A 25,589-nucleotide genomic window follows, 5' to 3' on the forward strand; every position below is an offset into this window, starting at 1 on the left:
TTTAGTTAATTAAAGTTGAAATCTCCCAAACGGATTTGCAGTCAGTATGTTTAAGTCAATGAGTTCTAGAATACCTGGAGAGAGCGATCTGCTAGCATTGACAATCGTCTCAGTTGCAGTTATACTTGGCCAGTGCAGTAGTAAGCAAAATGCACTAAATTCTGGACTGATTGTTTTTAATGCCATATATGCCTTATGACATTTCTCTGGAAGTGTAAGAAAACAATGTACTGACAGGAATGTGCATATATTTTTGTCTGCTGCTTTTGACCTATTAGAAGTGGAAAAACTTGGGCCTGAATGCATTCTTGTGGTGCCATCAACCCCATAATTTGGAAACCTGGAAACAAAAATTTCAATAATGTGCTTGCATTTAGAAAGAGATTTACAAAGGTGTTGATGTCCTCCTCATCTTTCATCTGTTTTATTCTGAAGACAGTGTTTTGGCCAAAAAAACTTTTTTTTATAGCTCGAGTCAAAAGTCTTTATTTCTAATTATGTACTTTAATCATCTTATAATTTTATATAAACAGTCATAAAAATAGCCTCTAATCAGTTATAAAATAGCCTCTAATCAAGCAATGGAATTTTCATGGCCTTCATACAATGTTAATGTGGTGCTCCTTTGTTATTTCAGTGTCTGTTATTAATGAGGAAAATCAGCCTTGTGAGAATGTTGCTCAATTAAGAGATGCTGTGCAATTGTGAAGTCAAGAGCAGGTGAACACCCCATAAATCATTTATTTAGTAGTTGTGTAAAAGGTTCTCTTCCTTCAACTTTGCCCAGCTCTGTCTGCAGAATGCCCTGCAGAATGCACTGTGCAGGGTCATTTCTGCTCTATTTAGCTGTAATTTGTAAATCGCTTGCAGCCAGACAAATCTAAGTGAAATCTGAACAGCCCTGTTTATATTACAGGACGATTTTTACTTGAGTGATATTTAGCTGAACAGTGAAAGTGAAATTGTTTTTCTCTCTGTTTAGATATATCTTAGTTTAGTTCTTGCAGTCTTTGTAAAAAAATATATTTTTTTACATTTTTTAACATATTTTTCAACTTCCCGCTCTGGAAATAGCCTCTCCATTTAGCATTGTTAATCCTTTCCTACGGATTATGTGGGAGAAAATCCTTTTGAAATATTATGATCTTTTTTAAAGAAATGTTTTTGGATTTCACCAGTTTTCCTGCACTTGAGGCATATGTCATTCATTATTATGCAATCTGATTAATTTATGTTCATGTTCTCCGCTGATGCTTTCTTTCTAAAGTTCGGAGTACAGGATGCATGTCACTAAAGCCGTGTTTCCACCGCAGGAACTTTCCCCAGGAACTAGGGACCGGAGTGGTATACTCTGTGTGTTTCGACCGCAGGGACCAGGGTCTAGTTCCAGGAAATGAATGGAATGAAGTTCCAGGAAAAAAGTTCCCTCTCAGAAAATCCCTGCTCGCGAGGTAGTACTTTTTCAAAGTTCCGGAACTTTCGGGGTTGGGATTTGGGCACTGAACATGCTGATTGGTTGAGGTCATGCGGCATTTTGATTGGTTGACTCCACGCAGTATTTGATTTAAACCACCATTTTTTTTTAAATCTGTTGCGGTGCGTGCATTAAAAGTTGTTTTTTATTCAAATCAACAATGGAGTTTAAAAAATCCGACCGATGGATCGACCACGAGGTTCAGGCTTTATTAAATTTATATGCAGAGGACCAAATCGGACTAATTTGCCTAATCTTCGTGGTACTATAGACCGTAATGGACATGCAGACAGTAACAGGTCTGGGGGGAAAAGTTCCTGTGACAAATTGTTCCAGGTAATTTTGGTGGAAACATAGCTTAAACTAACTTACCTCATACATTCATATCGTCACATATAATTCACATTCATATAATCCCAACTGTGCATGTTCACAGCACAGTAGCTGTTCACTGAGAAATCTAATGAGTGCTGTCGGGCAATTTCCTTTTCTCTTTAGAGGTGAGGCGGACGTGTGTGTTTGTCACGAATATGTGTCTGAGAGCACGTCCTCTTTTCTCTGCACTTTTATGGTTACTGGGCTGCACCATGTTTGAGAAATAATAATAAAAAAACTTAAATAGTTTTGCGATTTTGTATTTCAGTTTGGCTATATATGAGTTGATCAAAATTTTTGTATAAATATGTTCTATAAACATATTTATAATTTGTAATAATATAATTATTATTATTTACCAATAAAGACAGGCCTTGTCAGATCACATCAGTAAATTTTAATTGCAATGTGCCATTTAAATGTCTACCTTGAGTAATACAAATGAGGTACATGGGTTCTTCTTTAAAACAATATGAAAATAAGCAATGGCTAGCATTGTTTTGCAAAAATAGAACACAAGCAACCACCACAAAATCCATTTCAAAGGTCCCCAGTTGCCAAATTGAGAACCATTGATAAATTACCATCAGAGATAAGAGTACAGTTACAGAGAATAATATTGAGGATACAGTTTTCTGTGAGGAGTAAGGTGGGGAAATAGTTGGTCTATGTATGATGATATTCATATCAATCAGATTGTCACCGCACATACTGAAATTCAGGAAAAGGGGAAAAAAATGGAATCGCTTTAGAAGTTGTTCCTAATTATGTTAAAAATTCTATTGGTGTTTAGTTATTTATTTATTTGGTTACTTACTAGCAATATGTAAAAAATAAAATAAAAATTTTAAAAAGTACTCCTGTGCCTGCATCCTGTTTACTTAGTTTTCCAAACTTGTCAGCTTTCCGGCTATGTATTTTCATGGGTATTATGTATGATTGCCCTGTGGATGGCGCAGTGCCTGAGATCTCCTTTTAATCAAAGCTGAAACCCCATTCCCACAGGCTCATACTGTATTATCTCCTAATAAAATCTGTGCCTGTTTTAAAGGAGAGATAGCAGGACAAGAATAGCATTCTAATTGTTTGGCCCTGCGATTGTTAGTGTGTTCACTGATATTTTGACTCGTTCACTCTGGTGTGAACTGTGAAGAGCATCAGGGAAGTGTTTGATGCCCCACAGCTCCCCACCATTATACCAGATGACAATAGCTTTATCCCTAAAGCCTGTGACTTTGACAGTCGGGAATAAACATCTCATCATGAAAGCAGTTCAGATTTACTTTTAGTCCATGTCTGCTAGTTTAAGAACATATATATGCTACCTTACTCCTAAAAGCTGATTCCGTATAGTAGATAATGCCATTTATATTTAACATTTACATTCTTTCTCTTCTGGGACAGAGGACTGAAAATAATGGTGACAACAAGGGTTTATGTATATACATACACCTAATAAGTAGAGTAAACTGAAGAGAATCCAGTCAGTCTTGTGGTTTGTAAATTATCTGGCAGATTAATACCCATTTGTACTGGAACTATTTAAAGCCCCCACATGCCTAGGAATATTTATGTTATGTAAGGAGCTGACTGTGGGAGTTGAAGTAGCCTGTATCTCATGAGGCGTAGTGTAAAAAACGATAGTTCTGTCATCCTTATCCAGGCAGTTTGACTCCCTCCGTAGGCCAAATTAACTGCCGTTCATGTCTTTTCTCTCTCTGTCTGTAAGGCATCTGGAGTCAAATGCCCTAATTATTCTGCAGCAGATAGAGTCTCTTGTTTCATCCGGTCTCTGAAGACAGTTCGTCATCAGTGCTGGTGTTTTTTCTGTAATGAGACAAACGCTGAACCGGGGTGACGAGCAGTATCTGGGTCTGTCTGATGTTGGCAGTCCACATCTTACAGACTGTCCCCGGATTTGTACCATGAGCATCATCGATTGTCCTCAGCATCATTTTCTTCTTTGCTGCTCTCTCCTTCTATTCTACATTCTGTATAATTTCAGGCTTCCAACAGGATTATTGGACAATTTGTCATCGCTGTTGCAATTTGCAAAAGTACTTTAAGTAAGAGATGACAAATGTGAATTTGATGTCATTTGTTTGGTCTTGAAAACATGAAAATGAAAAGGACGTTCGAGAAAGTGAATGGGGCGCCATAAGCTAGAGATGTTCTGATGATAAGCAGATTTTTGTGTAATGGCTGATAATAACCGATAAACGGATGATAATAGTACTGAAAAAATAATAAAATATTATTTTAGAAATTAATTACAATTGAATTTACAGTAATGTGCATTGTGGAAAAAAATGGATATTCATTTTGAGATTTGCTAAAGAGTAAATGTAACTGTTTTGATTAGTGCTTTAAAAAATTTACTTTAAGTGAGCATTAGGTGATGTCAAAGGTCTAAATCGTAAAATAGAGGAAATTAGTATGAATAATTAAATGTATGCAATACTGACTGATAAAAAAATTAATAATCAGAGTTGGCAAATACTATTGGTCTTTGCATCTAAGAACCAATCGAATCAAGCCATTTTGAATATACTAATGTAAAGAGTTTTGGATCCTTATTGGAACTTGAGTGCTTTTCACTTTTATTGTTTAAAAAAACGTCCCAGGACCTTCATGATGTCATTCTAATTTATTCACCAATGATATGCACATGGTTGTGACTGTGAGTCATACAGTTGTAGATGTTGTAGATGTTTTCATAGATGTTTTTTGCCTCCGCTCTTCCAAGCCTGATATCAGCGTGCCCTAATGGAATGCTGTGACATTTAATATCCGGAGAAGACCTGTGGGAAAATGGGAAGTGCATGGGAGTTCTTAGCCCAAAGCAGCGGACACACTCAGCTGGTCTGAGTCAGTCCATCTCACTCCAGAAACGCCAGCCAACCTCACTCATCATCTGACGCCCAGAGCCACTGTAACTGAACCTCAATCACAGACACCAGAGAACGACCACCTGCCATGCTGATGAATAAAATGCAGATTTTGATGAGTGTGCGCTGAGGACGCCTCACATAATGAATTAGTCTGGAAAGAAAATAAGCCCTGTCACTCTGAGATGCTGCCAAGTTCCCCAGATGATCTTCCATAAATCCAGCTGCATGCTCAGAAAGTATTCTCCCTGGAATCCTGGGACAACTTTTACCTTTAAGACATTGCTATAAAAAAAAACAAACAGCTTGGACATAAATGTCACCCTCCAGAGACCCTGATTGTTAATGGCTCTTATAGACTCCTTAATGGTCTGGAAAGATGGACTTGTATTTTTCCCTCATGTAAAGTTGCTCAATCTCTCTTATACTGTATAAGAGGGTGAACACAATCGCTCCTCCCTCTAGTATAGTTTCTACTGTCCATTCAACCATGGATCTGGTTATTATCCCAGTATTCCCCAGGGAGACACATCTCAACCCTTTAAATACATTTCATTTTTAAAGTTGAGAGATGTTAGTGGAAGTGTCACGTGAGAGACATGTCTTGGAAATTAGGGCAGTAAAGTGCCATCTCTTCACACCATAAACTAACTTTCTTTCTTTCTTTCTTTTTCTTTCCAATGTATTTTGTATTAAATGTATTTTTATATTATATTTTGTACTATTGAAAGGAATTAGAGGAGAAAGATTAGGAATACATTTTGTGAAGTACTGTAGCATTGATGGTCTCATGTATTGTAACCAGTGAAAAAAAAAACATATACTTATACATATAGAATACATATAGAAGGCAGATATATTGTCTCAGAGAAATCTACCATACAAAAACAAGAAGATGTAAATACAAATCAGACACACAATTATTAACAAATAATCTTAAAACCCTTTAACCAACAAACAATCTGTGCGTAAGAGTTTTATGGGACGACCCCTAAAAGGCAATTTACACTGAGATGGACGACCAGGCCTCTGGTTACCATGGCAAGCAAGACAAATCATCTGATAAGACTGTTTTATTACCCAAAGGAATGTGGGGAAAGTAATTCTCACTCCATTTCCCCATAGGAAAGACACATAAAGCCCATAACAAAGGACTTTCTTCCATCAATTCATAAGCAAACTTTCTATGAATGAACATGCATATCTCCATGACATGTGTATGATTATTAGTCTTGTTATATTGTATACCGTTTTATGCATGATTTATGATAGAACCGCTAGTGAATGTAACCTCACCTAATACTGGTATCAAATTTGTATTCTGATCCAAATTATTGTGTATATTATGTTGATACCTATGCAACATATTAGTATTACAAGAATCTTTAATAGTTTCTCCATCATCACCCAATCCAGTTACATGTTTAAAAATACCAAGCTCGAAGACAAAGGATCATAAACTTTCCCTCTGAAAGTTTAAGTTCCTATTGGCTCACTGGCACCCTGTAAAGTTAAACTTTACAGTTCCCTGCTCTCGTCCCCTCTTCTGCTCTCTTCAGGTTGCTCTTCGTGTGGAACTCCCCAGGACCTTAAATGTTCATCATAATTTCGTCATTCAACATGGAGGAAATTGATTGAACCATCAAGACTTTCTCCTAAGAATGCATCCGGACACACTTTCAATGGCTAAGGCATTGCACGTATTGTATATTTAACTAACTAAAACAGAGGTTTGGTATAAGCTGTAGACCCCTTGTTAACAATTTACTTTAAAATAAGAAACTGATGGTTCTGTTCAGATGGTTAAATGACTCTTGTCCATAGCTTTATTCCCCTGTTTCTGTTTCGTATTCTTTCACTTTCCATTTTATACATGTTTGCGTAATTGTGTGTATGTGGTTATGTGTTCGTGATTTAGTTAAATAAAACTTTTGTGCACATTCATGTGAGTTTTGATTCTGGTCCCTGCTTGTAAATCAATGTCCCTTTAACGATGCAATCAGTTACATGCTAATAAAGAGTTATTTTTTCTGTGGCCTCAAAAATATCCTTTCTGAGAGTTGATAGACTATCAATACTGAGTGTTCGCTGGACGAACAGATTAATTTATTGTAATATTAATTCAGCTACATCAAGTTAATTAGATTAATTGATCCAAATATTTATGAGTTCCATTACACGAGAGTAGATGTTAAAACTTCATGCTGATTTGTACTCGGCTTTTGCCAAGATAAGCACCAACTAAGACATAGCTTTACAGTAACCTATGCTTCTCCATCCATTTACGCTTCTTTCCATATGGTGATGTAAATCTCCTTCTGTCTGGTGTTAACACGCGTCAGCACACACAACGGCTGCAACCACAGTGCGGCCCCGCCATGACAACCGTCTGGATTGAGCTGAGTAGGGACATCTCTAGGGTCTTCAAGTGGGCACCTTCCATCCTCAGTGTTTCGTCGACTAGCCCACGACACTTCAAGAGGGCTCGACAGTGACTCTGGCGTCCCAGAGTCACCCCCCTCTGTCCCCCACTCAACTCAGCCCAACTTACTGACCTCTACATCCCTCCTGCTGCTGAAACTTAACCACAATCTCTTAATCTCTCCGCAACCCAACCATACGCGCCAACCCGTTTGACTAAGGCTGTCGAGCCCCACTGGTGCGTTAATATTCAGTTTCAGTGGCAACGGTTCCGTATGGCATACCACCTACCGCAAAACACAATATCTGCCCAACCACCCGTCATTCACGCAATATACACAGGAACGTAATGACTGTAAATACTATACAACCTATACAAATAAACCAACAGACTCTTCAAGTTTTCAAGAATTCTACGAAACCGTAGAATGGCGGCCTGTACACAGCCAGCTAGAATCTTTCCGTCTCAACCACAGCCAGTTGCTGCTCCTTTCTGCTGCTTCAGATAAGTTCTTTACTGTGCGACGCAACTCTTGGCCACTGAATCCGACGTCTCTGAGGAACCGGGTTGTAGAGTGTGCCACAAAACCTCGACAACCCACTTCCACTGGATAAACCTGGACTCTCCATCCTCGCTGTTCTGCTTCAGTGGCCAGATGAGCATACCGCAGTTTCTTCCTCTCATATGCCTCATCTACCGCATCCTCCCATGGCACTGTTAACTCTATCAGTTGAACAATGCGTGCTGATCCAGACCACAAAACAATATCTGGTCGTAGGTAAGTGGTGGCAATCTCAGGTGGAAAAATAATCCGTTGATCAAGATCAGCAAGCATCTTCCAGTCCCTAGCAGCTTCCAGTTGTCCTGGGCAAGAATTGGTGTTAGCACCTTTTCTTGGTGGTTGCTCGCCTGGGCAACAACACAAAAATGTTTTGCTAGAACAGGCGACAACTTATTGGTCATACTACGCTTGCCTTCCAATGCTAAAGCCAAACATCGCAATACTTGGTCATGGCGCCAAGTAAACCTTACATCCTGTCAAAATGTGCCTTAATGTGGCAGGTGATGAACACAAAGGACATGAGGAAACTCTCTCCTACCCAGAGGTTTAGGTTCTGCGGTGATGGGAGAACATCATATGTTGACCTAATAAGGAAACTGATCCTACTCTCTTCCATTGACCAAAGGTCTTGCCAGCCCATTTTGCGTTGTTCCACACTCTCCCATCTCATCCACTCTCCCTGCTTGGCCTGGGAAATGGCCTTTATACATCTCATCCTCTCCTCCTGCTTACGCACCTCGTTGACTACCAGCTTCCTTCTTTGAGCTGGGCCTGCCTTGTGCCATTTAGGAGGAGCTAAACTGAGCCCAAAACCCCCTCTTCTATGCTGTACCTGTCCCACGATATCCCCAATTTGAAGGTCAGCCTTTGCCTCTACTACAGATCTCTTTGCTGACCACTTTCTACCAGTTTTTACCACAGGGGCTGCCTCCCTTACACATTTGTCGTGTGACTCTGCTAAAGTCATTTCCTGTCTGACCTTGGCACACTTAAACTCCTCGGTTAAAGCAGAGACTGGCAGCTGCAATACTCCTTTACTATAAAGTCCCACTCTGCTGAGGCAGCGTGGAACTCCCAACCATTTCCCGATGTATGAACTTATTAACGCTTCCAGCTTATCCACCGTTGTCAAATAAACCTCGTACACAGTCAGTGGCCACAGCAACCTTGACAGTAGACCAAACTGAAAGCACCAGAGTTTTAGTTTGCCTGGTTGAGCATAGCTGTTTATACTCTTCAACCCTTCCACCACTTGTCGTCCAACTTCTCCCACTCGAACTTTGTCCTTTAGATCCCCATCGTACCATCTCCCAAGACTCTTCACTGGCTTCTCAGAAACTGTTGGTATTGCCTCACCATTAATGAAGAATGTTTTATCTACTACCTTTCCTTTAACTATCGAGATGCTCCTTGATTTAGGGGGCTTAAATTGCATTCGTGCCCATTCGATATTATCTGTTAACTTCCCCAATAACCGATTAGTGCAGGCTACTGTTGTAGTCATGGTTGTCATGTCATCCATGTATGCTCTGATTGGTGGTAGTCGCATCCCAGAAGCCAAGCGCTCTCCTCCTACTACCCATCTTGATGCGCGGATGATTACTTCCATTGCCATGGTAAAAGCCAGTGGAGAAATGGTGCATCCTGCCATTATTCCAACCTCTAAGCATTGCCATGCGGTGCTGAATTTTGGAGTTGAGAAACTAAATTGCATATCTCCAAAATAGGCTTTCACTAAATTTGTTATTGACATTGGTACTCTAAAAAAAATCAAATGCTGCCCAAAGAAGCTCATGTGGCACTGAACCATATGCATTAGCCAAATCCAGGAATGTCACATGGAGCTCCTTCCTCTCCTTTTTAGCTGATTGAATTCGCTGCCAGATAACATTGTTGTGTTCTAAGCATCCTGAGAACCCTGGAATGCCCGCTTTTTGAACTGAAGTGTCAATGAAGCCATTCTTTAATAGGTAGGTTGACAATCTCTGCGCAATAATGCAGAAGAAAATCTTACCTTCGACGTTTAATATGAAATAGGACGAAACTGACTGATGCTTGTAGGATCTTTTTCTTAAGGTATAAAGACTCCACCTGCTCGGCGCCATGCTCTAGGTACAACCTGCTTTTCCCATGCCACTTTTATCAATTTCCTCAGAATTCATAGAACTCCTGAAGCACTCTTGTACACTCTGTACGGAACTCCATTAGGCCCTGGAGATGATGAAGCCCTTGCCTTTCTCACAACCTGCTCTATCTCTTTCCACTTAGGTGCACAGACCTCCATTTGGTATTCTAGTGGATTGACAGGTGGGATATCTGACGGAATTGACATAGGCTCATGCCTTTTTGCATCTGTATGCGTTTCCTCCAAATATCTCTCTAGCTCAACCCTAGATGCTTTTAAAGTGCCATTCTTCTCACTGGTGAATAACTTCTTTACGAATTTGAATGGGTCTTTATAGAAATTAGCCCTCGCACGCTCCTCCTTTTTGTAGCGTTTCCATGGGCGCTCAGCTCTGCGTAATGTTGCAAGCTTATCTTTTATGGCCCTTTTTAAGAGAATGAGTCCCTCCTTCTGACTTTGTTCTGCTTTTTTCCATTGCTTCCTCAGCTGTCTCCTTTCTCTAACTAACCCTTCAATTTTCTGCTGACGTCTAGATACAGCAGGACTAGTTTGTACTTTTTCCTTCCTTTTTTCCACACCAAACCTCTCACTTCCATATACGTAAATGATGTCCCCAAATTTATCCAGCTTCTTTTCAACTGTACCAGTTAATCTTTCCAATGCAAAGCATAGATCTGTGTTTACCGTGTCCCATGCAGTTTTCTCACAAGCTCTTGGCCATCTAACTCCAGGCCTATGCCCGTTGAGGTTCTTTTCTTTTCTAAGTATCAATGTGTTCATCACTAACTGTGCAAACCCTCATCTCCTCTATGACAGGGGTACTGATATCCTGCAAACTGTGGTTTGCTTCCTGTCGCTGGATTTCATTCGACTGACTTGTCTGACTTCGTAAGAAGTACTGATCAATTTGAGGCCCTTGTCCCTTCTCCCTCAAGCATTTCATTTTCCCTTGATGAATCTTCAACCCCCTGACCGTTATCGCCTTTCTCCAGCCACAGACACAAGCTTGGAGTTCAATGACTTTTCTAACTGCAGAACCTGAACTAGTCTTTTGTGAAGTACTCTCCATACTCATATCCCTTTTACATTCCAACGTCGTTAACCATGTTGTCCAACATTGAGTCATCTTCCGCCCCTGCTCTCGCAGACTCTAGGGGTATTTTTCTCTTTAATTTCTCAGAAGCCTTGGGTGGGTGTCTCCAGCATCCTGTAAACACAGAGCTGGATACTGCCGACAAGGGTAACTAACCCTTACCAGCCCCATTGGGGTCTCTTTCCTCCTGTCAGCTGTCTCTCCAGGCTGTCACAAGGTCTTTCCCTTGTTGCCAGCAGCACTATTCACTGCAGTCACTGGACGTATCCAGATCTTCATGATTTCCATTACACGAGAGTAGATGTTAAAACTTCATGCTGATTTGTGCTCGGCTTTCGCCAAGATAAGCACCAACTAAGACATAGCTTTACAGTAACCTATGCTTCTCCATCCAACTTATTATAAAAATGTATGATTAACTATTCATATTTCCCTTTTGAGCTAATTTGCCACAAAAAAAAAAAAAAACTTTTGCCAATGGGGTATGAAAATCTTTTGTATATATATTAAATTATTTTTCATACTTAGTTTTTTGTTGTTGTTTAGCTTAAACTTCACAAAATTTTATTAGATGTCTGACTTATTAGGTTTTGCTTCTCGAATAAGGATTCTTTTAAGAATGACAAAAAAAGAGAAGACTTTGTGTCTTATAATAGTTTAAGTTAAGCACACATTTCTCGCATTGCTTTAGAAGAGAATGGCACACAAAACATATGAATATACATGTATGATCATTTTGATTGATTTGACAGTCATCATCCCAAAGGCATCTCTTTTTGTTCTTATTTTTCACCAAATCATTTGAGGGTGGTCAATTATTCCTCAAAGTAATCAATTAATGCATTTTAGATTTTTCCATTTTCTATAATTTAAGTTTTTTATGTGTTTTTGCAGCACAAGATGCACACTTTTACGTAACATAATGGTGCGAAGGGTGTTTTAGTTTCAGCCAGAGGTGCGGCACAGCACAAGGTTTCATCTGTCCCAGGGTGCAGCTTGGGAACTAATGAAAAGACTGGGTGTTTTGACCTCATGTATCAATGCTTTATATAGACTGGGCAAAAAACACCCCTAACATGTCTTACTATAAAAGAGACAGCAGTTTCTTACCCTTTCACATCTTGTTATTCTCATCATAGATTCAGTGAAGATACTGAGTTTGTGACTGGTAAAGCAGCATTGCTGGCCTTTGCTCTGTCTGTCCTGGGAATGAAAGGAGACTAACATATACCTGGTCGTCTCTTCCTCTAAAAATCCTGTTTACTGCTTTGAAACAGGTATAGTTATTTATAATGTCTTGTTGGAGTGTGCGTGTGCGTGTGGGTGTGCGTGCGTGCGTGCGTGCGTGCGTGCGTGCGTGCGTGCGTGCGTGCGTGTGTGTGTGTGTGTGTGTGTGTGTGTGTGTGTGTGTGTGTGTGTGTGTGTGTGTGTGTGTGTGTGTGTTTTGCCGTAGGCTTTGTCTTATACAATTCAGAAGAATGTAATAAGAATGTAACATCAATAGTCAAAGAGCATGTGTGCATAAAATAGACAGCACACTATATCTCAAGTTTTGACAGATTTTTATTTATATTTTTATTTTAAATGTATTTAATATAGCAAATGTAACAAATTACTCATGCAAATACCCTCATGCACCTACTTTTGTGTACCTTGGATGAAATCACATTGGTTTGGAACCATCTACTTTTTTATAGAACTTATTTGTACTTATATTGTATTGAATGTATTAAATTATTAGAAAACTAGATCCTTAAAAATTCCAGTCTGTGAGCACCAATGCACTTTGATGCCATTCCACATTGTTATCAGCTTGAGCTTTCAGACCGCTGAATGTGTCCTCAAAGCCTGAACTCTATTCACCGAAGAGAAGCCAAATGATCATCTCTGTCTGAAGTGTAACTGGCATGTCTTCTTAATGCTTTGAGCTCTTCACTGACTTCTTAATCACATCCCTTCACACTGTACCAGTCTCCAAGGGTGCCACATAAGTTCATGCACAGCTTCCTTCATCCACAGCCTCATCTCCCCCTGGACTCACTCTCGCTTAAGAGTCCTTGTCTTATCAGTAATAGCTTAAAGGAATAGTCTTAAAGGAATAGTTCAATCAAACATGAAAATACTGTCTTCTTTAACTTCCTCTCATGTTGTTTCAAGTCTGTATGATTTTCCTCTTTCTGTGGAACTCAAAAGATGGGGAATGAGGCTCAGAAAATGTAATGTAATGCAATTTTGACTAAATATCTCACAATGTAACTTTATATTTGGCATGAACAATATATTGGTATCATATTATTTTATTGATCGATGTTTCTATATTTTATATATGTGACCCTGGATTACAAAACTAGTCACAAGTAGCACGGGTATATTGGTGGCAATAGCCTACAATACATTGTATGGGTCAAAATTATCGATTTTTCTTTCATGCCAAAAATCATTAGGCTATTAAGTAAAGATCATGTTCCATGAAGATATTTAGTAAATTTCCTACCGTAAATATATAAAAACATTATTTTTGTAAGTGAATGCAGCACAATCGTGAACATAAATGGACAACTTTAAAGGCGATTTTCTCAATGTTTCGTTTTATTGCACCCTCATTTTTCAGATTTTCAATAGTTGTATCTCGCACAAATATTGCCCTATCCTACCAAACCATACATCGATGGAAAGCTTATTTATTCAGCTTTCAGACGATGTATAAATCTCAATTTCAAAAAATTGACCCATGAGACTGGTTTTGTGGTCCAGGGTCACATATATTATCCGATATATCATGTATATTATGCATTCTCATGTACTCTATTTTTTTTTACATTTAGATTTGCCAGCATTTAAAGTTAATCTTTAAATACACTGAATAATTTAATAGCACTAATAAATGTTTCGTACGCTAATCTTTAAACTATTATATTTTTTAAACTGTACATTATAATGTTGTATTGCATAAATTATGTTTCAAAATGATATTAAAGCATTTAAAATTATTGATTTTTTTAAAGAAAATTAGAAATTAAAATCAATCGTCTATGCCACATTAACCAAATGTGTAAATGCAAATATACCCATATTGATATTCACATAATGTTTGGAATATAAAAAATCACTAGCAAATATTCATATTACATTATCTCTTTCTTTTTGCAAAATAAATTTTGAAGGGAGAACAGGGGCAGTGAAAACCATTGTTACTGCATTACATTAACAAAACCAACGAATGACTCATATTCACAGCAGCTTCACCTGCATCAACCTTCAAAACTGAGGACCTCATTCAGTCGCTCTCAAATTTCTAAATAAAACTGCCTATTGCTCATCCCTACTGCACTCAGAGCTAAGAATAGATTATGATCACAGTCAAAGTTCAGAGCCAACAACTCTCTCGACATTATCACAAATGCTGTTATGAAAGAGCAGTTCTAGACCAGTGTTTAATGTTCTTACTTTAGCTTTGACAGATAAGTCCACATCATCAGAATTTTAGTGTTTTTCCCCATTCATGACTTCTCATTCATTTGGATGTTTGAAGTTTTGGGTGTTTAGATTCATTTTCATCTGAAATGAAGATCTGCTCTTTTCTATGGACCCGGATTGTTGCCAAGCAGGGGTGGAGAGGGCATAGGGCATTTTTGTTAGTGATTTTATTCCAAACCTTCTTGAAGGCATTCACAAGTTGCAAATGATTTTTGCCTGAGAGAAAGATGAGACGAGAGAGACACAGACCTGTTTCTGAGCCTAGCGGCTCAAATGTGTATCTTGATGACCTGGCAGAGCAAGTAAGCCAAACAGTAGGCTGTTTTTTGTCTTGAGCTGTCAACCAAATTACCCATCTCTCATTTTAATTTTTGATGAGGCCAAGAGTGTGTAGGCCTGCTGGATGTCCTTCAAGCTAAGCAACAGCTTTATTTATATTTACTTATTTACATCATTTTGTGGATTTAAAAGCACAATATGTATGATTTTTGATTTAAAATATGAAGACAAATACTCCCATGAATCCACGCTTGTTCACGGCGTCATCAAGCTACGCATTTGTTATTGTTTTGAATAAGCAACATCTAGCTGTGAAACTTACATATCATGCCTTTAATGCCAGTGCTGTTGAGATTTTTTTGTCAACTGCAGGTCCCAATAGTGTAGTCCTATTAGAAAGAAAAATTGCAAATGACATGTTGTGTTCTATACAGAAATGAGAATCAATAGAGATCAAATGGATACTTTGGAATAACCCCCATGTTATTCCAAACCTATATGACATTACATTTCTTCTGTGAAAAGATATTCTTTAGAATGTTTAATGTTTGTCCATTCAATTAAAACACATTCTTCAAAATATCTTATTTTGTGTTTCGCTGAAGAAAGTAAGTCATGCAGGTGTGAAGCAAAATGATAACTGAGACGATATTAGAGACAAGATAGAGATGATGATGACATTTTTGGGTCAGTTTTCCCTCCTGCTTATCAGTGACAAAGACGTTATAATTTCAATCTCACATTTGCTAAAATACCAAATGCTTGAATGAAAAGTCAGCGTTTTCTAATCTCAACAATCCTCACATTTTTATATCTCCAAAGGAATTGTATTGGGTAAAAACTCATAACCGAGAGTTCTTTGACAATGAAGTACTCTCACTCTGTTCTCATGGCCCTGTCGTTGAACTGAGAGTTCTATTTTTTAGAGGGTGAGGTTAGGATCACTATTTGACCAGGCACTGAATATATGCAACGATAAAACATGATGCCTTTTAAGACAGGACTGGTATTTCATTACCCTCTCCCAGACCTGTGACTAACACCTGAAGGCATTTTAATGAGACTCATTTTAAAGTTTGGTCTGGGCTGTAGAGATTCAATATAGTCTATGTTTGTTTTCTTCAAAAATAATGAAATTGTTGTATCCGTGCTTTATCAGCAGCGCAGGCAGGCAGTGCATAATGTCTGGTACATTAACAATCAAATATATACAGTATAGGTACATAACACAATATGACCTTGTTAGTTCAAAGTTGTGGGAAGAAGGATATTGACTTTATATTCCTAACTGAGACTTGGCAGCGAGAAATGGAGTACACCTATCTCAATGAACTGTGTCCTCCAGATTGTTCTGTGTTTGGAACACCACAGGTGTCGCGGCGAGGAGGCGGAATCGCGCTTGTGTACCGGGACCATTTCTGCTGCAGGTTGATGAATTCAGACTCTTTCGACTCCTTTGAACTACAGATGACTAAGGTTGGAAATACTGACTCATTTTACTGTGTCTTAATTTACCGACCTCCTGCTCCGGCTTGTTTGTTTTTAGAGGATTTTGCTGAGTTTTTATCTTCAATTATCAAACTTGAAAATGTTCTGATACTCTGGGATTTTAACTTCCATATTGATGACTTTCTTAACACTCACTGAATCCTTTCATTTTAAACAGTGTGTTTCTGGCCCTACACATATAAAAGGCCATACTTTGGACCTTGTTTTTTCTTTAGGCCTGAACATTGACCAATTGAGTATTATGGACGTTAATGTGACAGACCACAGTTGCATATTTTTTAATGTGTCTTCTAATATTGACTGTCTTCCTTGTAAACCGATGCTGCAAAGACGCATTATTAGTCAAACTACAGCTGAGAGATTTTCTGAATCTTTTGACCCTTGTTCTTTTATTGATTGTAGTGACGCTGAATCTTTTCTTCAGTCTTTTAATAATCATTGTCTGTCTGTTTTAAATAATGTTGCTTCCCTGAAATGTAAAAGCACATTCCCTAAGAATCCTTGCCCTTGGGTGAATGAAGAAATAATGTCTTTCTGGAGAAAGTGCCGTAAAGTTGAACGTTTGTGGAAATCCACAAGTCTGGAAGTGCATAGACTTCATTCGAAGGAGCTTATCACATTGCTTAATGCTATGATAAAACAGGCCAGGTCAGCTTATTTTGCTAATCTTGTAACTCTGAATAAGAAAAATCCTAAAGTCCTGTTTGATACTATATCTAAGATTGTCTCTCCCCTTGCTCCTTTGGTGCCTGTGCACTCAAAGACTGATTGTAACAGGTTTTTAGACGCTTTTGTAAACAAAGTGCAAGATATTAGAGCTACTATAAACCCATCTCTAGAGATCATATCTTGTGGTGTAGATGCCTCATACTCTTGGGATAATTTTTCACCCGTCACTCAAGAGGATATTAAGGGTTTATTAAGTAAATTGAAACCATCTTCAAGTCCGCTCGATGTATTGCCGACTTCATTGCTTTTTAATGTGTTTGACTTAGTTGGACCGTATATCGTTAGATTGATTAACCTTTCACTTTTAACCGGTTCTGTGCCTAGCCATTTTAAACAAGCAGTTGTCAGCCCCATACTAAAGAAACCTAATTTGGATTCTTTTGAACCAACTAACTACAGGCCTATATCTAAACTGCCTTTTTTATCTAAAATCCTTGAGAGAGTTGTGGTTTGGCAGTTGTTTTCATTTCTTGAAGGAAAATTTTTGTTTGATAAATATCAGTCAGGATTTCGTAAATACCATTCAACTGAGACTGCCCTTCTTAAAGTATCAAGTTATATTTTGATGGCTGCTGATTCCGGACAATACACTGTGCTGATTTTACTTGACCTATCGTCTGCATTTGATACATTGGACCATACAGTATTGATAAATCGCCTCGGAAATGAGGTGGGGTTTTCTGGCTCTGTTCTAAAATGGTTCACCTCTTACTTGAGTGATAGATCTTTTTGTGTGTCTGTAAACAACATTTTGTCAGAAATGACCCCTCTTACATATGGAGTTCCTCAGGGTTCGGTTTTAGGTCCTATTTTGTTTTTATTTTATATTAGCCCTCTTGGTGATATAATTCGTAATTTTAATAATGTGTCTTATCACTTTTATGCGGATGACATTCAGTTGTACTGCTCATTCAAAGAGTCTGAGTTAAGTTAATTAACTGATTTATTGGAATGCCTGTCATGCATTAAGATTTTGTTATATAATAATTATTTACAACTAAATACAAAAAAGACTGAAACTTTGATCATTGCTCCAGAACAAAAACTAGCCCAAATTAAATAACACCTCACTTCCTTGGACTCATCCATCCAGTTGAGCCTAAGAAACCTTGGTGTTCTGTTCGACCAATCAATGTCTCTGGATGGTCATTCTGGACAGTTGGTCAAAACTGCTTTTATAATTTAAGAAATATCTCTAAACTGAGAACAATACTGCCCAAAGCTACCATGGAGTTGATCATTCATGCTTTTATTTCTTCACGGTTAGACTATTGTAATTCTCTTTTTATTTCTTTTTACACATTTTCTCTACGCCATCTTCAATTGGTGCAAAACGCAGCGGCCAGGCTACTAACAGGAACAAACAGAAGTTTTTTTTTGACCTCCCCCTTTTATGCCTCCACTCCTCCTTGAGAGATGCCAAACCGGTGCGTCTCGGAGGTGTCATTCATTATCACTCACGCCACCGGCCTAGGGACGTGAGAAAACGGCGCGAGGCCGGTGGCGTGAGTGATAATGAATGATCGTCCTGCTCGCTACATACCCCGGCGGCGGCGAGAGAAACGGAGACGGAAGCATGAGGAGCGACAGATCCGAGAGAGGGGAGAGAGGAAACAAACAGAAGGGCTCACATTACTCCGATATTATTTATTCTCCACTGTCTTCCATTAAAATACAGAATCGATTATAAAATATTAGTTTTAACTTTTAGAGCACTACATGGACAGACTCCTAAATATATTGCGGACATGTTGACCCCTTACTCTTCTTTCTGCAGTCTTCGTTCCTCAGGTCAAAATCTCCTGATGGTCCCCAAAACCCGCCTTAAAACTCAGGGAGACCTCTCTTTTCAGGCAGTTGCTCCCAAACCTTGGAATGCCCTGCCCTTGTCGTTGCGTATGGCTGATTGTGTTGATTATTTTAAAAAACAGCTGAAGACACTTCTATTCAGACAAGCTTTCAGTTGACAGAACTATTATGTTTTATGTTTTTTGTACAATGTTTCTTAACTGTTCAAATTGCTATTTTTCTACATGTAAAGCACTTTGTGATTTTATCTGTGAAAGGTGCTATATAAATAAAGTTACTACTACTACTACTACTAAGAAGGAGGCCTGAACCGGCGAACATTTAAACAATTTAATAATAAAATAAAACAAATACAAAAACAAAAGGATCCGCCAGCAGCCCCTCGCAGACGACTGCTGGCTACATAAAAGGCAAATAAAACACAACATAAAATCAGGCCTGTTCCTCTCTCGATCTTCAGCGTCGTCGCTCCTCCTTTTATGCCTCCGCTCCTCCGTGAGTGATGCCAGACCGGTGCGTCTCGGAGGTGTCATTCATTATCACTCACGCCACCGGCCTCGCGCCGTTCTCTCACGTCCCTCGGCCTCGATCCCTGGGGGGTATGGACGGACGAGGCGAGAGAAATGGAGACGGAAGCATGAGGAGCGACAGATCCTGGAGGACTATGAAGGACTCTTTAAAATGTACACAAATAATTTGGCCTAATGAAATATCAATTGAATGTGTTGGAGTTAAAGTGTCACTTTCAACAGAAATGTCATTTACTATTCTATGTCTTTATCGTCCGCCGTCAGCAAAAGTAGATTTTTATGATCAATTTAAAGCACTTCTGAGTTGTTGTGACTTTAATAATGAGGTTATTCTAATGGGAGACTTAAATGTAAATTGGGACAACAAAAGTGACAGAAAGAAACTGAAAGAAATTACAGATAATTTTGGATTAACACAAATGATCAGTGATCCCACTAGAATAACAAATCGTTCTAAAACTTTGATAGACCTGGTGTTCTCTAACAAACCAGATATAATAATAAAAACGTACAATTTCTTGACTGAATTGTCTGACCACAATGCCATATTCTTTTCTAGAAAGCTGACTAAAAAACGATTGAGAAGTGTAAGTAAAAACATTAATGTAAAACAAGCGTTTATTCCAAAGAGCCAAGAACAATGTTTAATTGCAGCTCTAAATACTTTTGATTTGTCTAGTATAGTATTATGTGATGACACTAATCAATGTTGTGATTTAATATACTCTTCTATTAAAAGGGTTCTGTCTCAGTTTCAGAAAGTGGCTCATTTAAAGAAACGAGTTTATTCCTTGCCTTGGATCAATAGTGAATGTAAACAGCTTATGACACTCAAAGGGAAAGGGACAAAGGGAAATAAAACGCAACATAAAATCAGGCCTGTTCTTCTCTCGATCTTCAGTGTCGCCGCTCCTCCTTTTATGCTTCCGCTCCTCCGTCAGAGATGCGAGACCGGTGCGACTCACAGGTGTCATTCATTATCACTCATGCCCCCGGCCTCGCGCCGTTCTCTCAGGTCTCTCTCGTCCTGCCCGCTACAAACCTGTTGATTAATAAGAGTAAAGACAAAATGACATTGTCAATAATGTAACGTTTTAACTAACTGGGATAAAATAAGAGTTTGAGCATCCCAAACACCCTGGCCACTCAAAATGAAAGACTATTTTTGCTCAGTTGAAGTTAAATAGAAACATCAGCAACAAAAAAGAATAGGCATTGTTTTGTTTGACTCATGCTTTTGAGAATATTGTCTTTTTCAAGGGAATTACTCAGTTGTCCTTGTTTTCCTCCACATGCATTGACTCGATGAAGAGCCTTTGAGTCTGTGTACTTTGCTTTAAATCATGAAAGCCACCCACATTCAGAGCACTTGGTAGCATGAGCTCGTTCTACATCGGTGAACAAACCCACATGCTTACTTTACACGTGGGAGGCATTGTGAAGCAATTTGACTTCAATGCAAACAAACACCTTTTTGTGTAGCCAAGTTAAACACAGAAAATGGGGCAGAAAATTGGACTCAGCTGAGCTCTTCAGAATTAATGCAGGAGATAAATAATCCAAGAAGAGAGAAACTAAAAACTCTTCAGGAGGACTTATTGCAGTTAACATGAAAAAGACAAAAAACATCAAATATTATAACATAATAATCAGAATTTATAGTATTATAATTTATTTAATAACCAGGCAGTATGTATATTCTTTTGTCCTCATGAAAACCTGGACAATCATGGTGGGTTGGTCAACTTGTGAGCTGACTGGTGTATACAAACACTGTCTATTCAGGAACTATGTAAATATTTCAAAGTTTCAAAATGAGCAAATTTCAGACATCATCATTCTGGCATTTCAAGCTCAATTGATTGATCCTGTTTAAAATATCTGTATAGTATGACTAAAATCATTGTCACTGTAAATTTATGGAGCAGTGGAAGAAGGTCATCCGGTCCAATGAGTCCCAGTTTCCTTTACATCACATGGACGGCCGTGTATGTGTGCACCATGGCACCAGGATGAACTGTGGAATGAAGACAGCTGGCAGAGGGAGTGTGAATGTGTGACCCTGTGTCCAGCTATTCACGTACACCCCTTCATAGCAATTCTATGGCCAGATAGCAGTGACCTCTTTCAGCAAGATAATGCACTCTGCCTGCCACAATGAACACATTGTTCTGTAATGGTTTAGAAAACATAATGTCAGTATCTGGTGTGACCACCATTTGCCTACCGCAGTGCAACACATCTCCTTCGCATAGAGTCGATCAGGTTGTTGATTGTGGCCTGTGGAATGTTGGTCCACTCCTCTTCAATGGCTGTGCAAAGTTGCTGGATATTGGCAGGACCTGACACACGCTTTCATATACGCTGATTGAGAGCATCCCAAACATGCTCAATGGGTGACATGTCCGGTGAGTATGCTGGCCATGCAAGAACTGGGATGTTTTCAGCTTCCAGGAATTGTGTACAGATCCTTGCAAAATGGGGCCATGCTGCAACATGAGATGATGGTTGTGAATGAATGGCACAACAATGGGCCTCAGGATATCGTCACTGTATCTCTGTGCATTCAAAATGCCATCAACCCCACTGCCACCATGGGCCACTTGATCCACAACGTTGACATCAGCAAACCGTTCACCCACACGGCGCCATACACGCTGTCTGCCATCTGCCCTGTACAGTGAAAACCGGGATTCATCCTTGAAGAGAACACCTCACCCTCATCTGAAATGAAGATCTGCTCTGTTCTAGTTCCAGACGCCATCGAATGTGAGCATTTGCCCACTCAAGTCGGTTACGACGACGAGCTGCAGTCAGGTCGAGACCCTGATGAGGATGACGAGCATGCAGATTTCAGACGGTTTCATACAGTTTGTGGAGAAATTCTTTGGTTATGCAAACCGATTGTTGCAGCAGCTGTCCGGGTGACTGGTCTCAGACGATCTTAAAGGCCGGTTGGATGTACTGCCAAATTATCTGAAACTCCTTTGGAGAAGGCTTATGGTAGAGAAATGAACATTCAATTCACGGGCAACAGCTCTGGTGGACATTCCTGCAGTCAGCATGCCAATTGACCTATGGCTAAGCCATGCCACCAAACGCGATGAGCCAATCACAGTGCGCATAGCTCCCAATACACTCGGACATTCTCTGTTTCCACGTCCATTGAAATGCATTGCAGTTAGTCAGTTTTCATTAGTTTTTATAATGTTTTTTCTTGTAACGTTAAATCAACAACGTATTTAAACGTTATTTTTAACATCTCTGATGTAACATTAGAAAACGTTGATGTTAGTTTCTAGCTGCGTTGCACATCATGTCACTTAGCTTCATTAACGCATCTGTGAATAACCGAGATAACAAATGTTAGCAGTGTTGTGCAGAATGATTCATGTAAATACTGTAGCGCCAAACTAACGGAGAGGTAACATACTCTTGGTAAAGATGGTAAAAAGGCTTGTCCTGGAAACGTATGCAACTTAGACCTGTACATATTTAATTTGATCATGAACCATTAATTACCATTACATATTAAAGCACACCATTTTTGACAACTTTCTACCAAAACAACTGGGGAACTTAGTGGCTTTTTTTTCAGCAAAACATGTAGCCTTTTCACTCCTCTCCAGCATAACTAAATATAGTGTCTGTCACCGAATGTTGACTGTTTGTCCGAGTGAGTGGAGGGGGCGTGGCTTAGCCATAGGTCAATTGCATGCTCCCTCAAAACTTGCAACACCTGTGGCATTGTGCTGTGTGATAAAACTGCACATTTTAGAGTGAACTATTATTGTGGCCACCCTAAGGCACACCTGTGCAATAATCATGCTGTCTAATCAGCATCTTGATATGCCAGACCTGTGAGTTGGATGGATTATCTCAGCAAAGGAGAAGTGCTCACTAACACAGATTTAGACAGATTTGTGAACAATATTTGACAGAAATAGGCCTTTTGTGTACATAGAAAAAGTCTTAGACCTTTGAGTTCAGCTCATGAAAAATGGGGGCAAAAACAAAAGTGTTGCGTTTATAACTTTGTTCAGTGTATATGTATATACTGTATATATATATATATATATATATATATATATATATATATATATATATACAGTGTATATATAATGACCTTTGTATTTCTGTAGTTTTTTTCAGATGAAACAGCAATTTGAGATGTAAATCCAATTGAAGGAAATCATTTATACAGCAGGCAGTATTTATTGCATTTGTGATACAATAGTAAATGTAGGGATTATGCACTGTGGGTGTGATGGGCCGCCACTGGTGCTGGCCTTTTCTTTAGTCCATAATGATGCCCAAAACACAACCTTAAACTGGGTTTATCTGGATTTTCAAGAAGAGTGTTCAATGCTGTATTGATCCAGTGATGTTTTGCGTTTGGTGTTTACAACTTAGACTTAGACTAGGAAATTTGGTTTCATATTCAGAATATGCAGGTTGTGCTATAAATATATCAAAGTGAATGACTAACATTGATCATTTGGAAAACGTTACACATCATTACATCTATCTTTCTCTTAAATCATCATGGCCAGTCAAATAGTCATAATTAGAAGGGGGGTCTGCTTTACTATTTAGACTAGAACCAGCTTCTTTCTTTAATACCCTACTGAACTGAAACCTTGCTTTTCCTACAGAGGATATGTGTATTACGTAATGTGGTCACTTGTTATCAAAGCATAGCATCCTACTCAAATATTTCTCTCTCCTGTTACACATATTCCCTTCAATGGGCAAAGCAATACCTTTCCCTTGGTTTCCTTTAGTTATTTAGGCAACCTGAATAAAACACTGAATAACATGCGCAGTGCTTTCACTCTAGACAGTACTGACACAATAAAAGGATCTGGGGAAACTCTTTCATGTGGACCAGTTGAGAGTCCAGTCATTATTAACATGCTTTGATATCACATACTGGAACACCAATGAAAGGCATAGACCCTCTTATTAGTGGTCCAATGAAGACAAACTAGGACTCTAAATCTGTCTCTAAAAATAATTTACTTCCAGCTTGCAAATGGAAAAGTTCACTGCTCATCATTTCAACTTCTTGATCTCATTATTGAAAGAGCTTTACAGGATGACATTGGCATGCTGGGATAGGATATTACTACCACTTCGAAATGAGTGAATACCCTACTGTCAGGCAGGGTTTTAGACAAAAAACATTTTATAATAAATGGGAATAGCTCATTGAAGATTGTACAGATGAAAGCAGCTAATGAGCTCTCATCTTAGAAGATCTGTGACTGCAGTTTGAATGTGATCAGAATCATTTTAAGAGAATGGAAATGATTTTATGAGAAAATGGGCAAAGGAATTTGACTACTGCTTTTGTCTTTTTTAACGATCTGTAAAAAATTTTGAAAGAATTTAAAAAGCATATAGAGTAGTTCGTTTTGGGTCTTGGTCAACAGCTTTCCAGTTGTGCTAAAATACATTAGCAATTTTTTTGTATTTTTTTTCTTTTTGTATTTCATTCTTTAGACTTATATATCTTTCAAACACTTTAGCCATGACTATATTCCAACCCAGGCTAATTAGAAAAATGCACCTGCGGCGACATTTCTGCAAAATAATATTGCATTGCTTCTTGCACGTTTCACGACAAAAAACAAAATGCATTCAATTTTATCCACAACAGATGTACGTGAACCTAGCAACGTTTTATGTTGGTTGTTGTACATAGGCCTATTGTGGGAGTTCGTAATTACAATTTTTGGTGAATGGTGCTTAAAGGTTTATGCTCTATCGCGTATGAAAATAACATACCACCCACACTAAACCCTTCTCTAAACCTAACAAATATACTGTTCATAAAAGCAAATCTGTGATAAAAACATGAAATTTTAGCTTGCTTCCAATTAAAATTCTTTGCTCTCTTTTATTGTGACTCGTTGTTTCATGGTACGCGCACCATGAAGAGAGAAGCACGTTCTTCCAATAAGCCTAGGTTGCTATATTGACAAAACTGCACAGCCTCTTGTACCTTATTGCCTATTGATTCATTCAACTTGGACCATTGTTGTAGTTTCTTCTCTAGTGGTACATTACTGTATAAATGTCCCCAGCCACCCCTATTAATCCTATTGTAAACCCACTAAATAAACCCAGAGCCCTTTCCCATTATTCCAGGCAGCTGTGCTGTGCAGCCACCTCTGAACACTAATTGTTTCATAGTAAATGCTCTGGGCCTAACATCCAACTAAAGGCATTGGGAAGCAGAGTTTGGGACTGCCAGCTTAGTTTTGAGATCCAACAAACTTCAAAGAAGCAACCTTTATATTGAAACTGGAATC

General features: G+C 38.7%; 1 long non-coding RNA gene across 1 annotated transcript in view; it reads left to right on the forward strand.

The window, feature by feature from the left end:
* Positions 1–4,217: 4,217 nt before the first annotated feature.
* Positions 4,218–25,589, forward strand: part of LOC143723180 (uncharacterized) — a 292,525-nt gene continuing 271,153 nt past the window's right edge. Inside the window, exon 1 of the long non-coding RNA XR_013197063.1 lies at positions 4,218–4,233. This is a non-coding gene — a long non-coding RNA (uncharacterized LOC143723180). The remainder of the gene's footprint in view (positions 4,234–25,589) is intronic.

Source organism: Siphateles boraxobius, unplaced genomic scaffold, assembly GCF_051911475.1.
Source record: "Siphateles boraxobius isolate OS27281-9 unplaced genomic scaffold, OSU_SipBor_1 7, whole genome shotgun sequence".
NCBI lineage: Eukaryota > Metazoa > Chordata > Actinopteri > Cypriniformes > Leuciscidae > Siphateles > Siphateles boraxobius.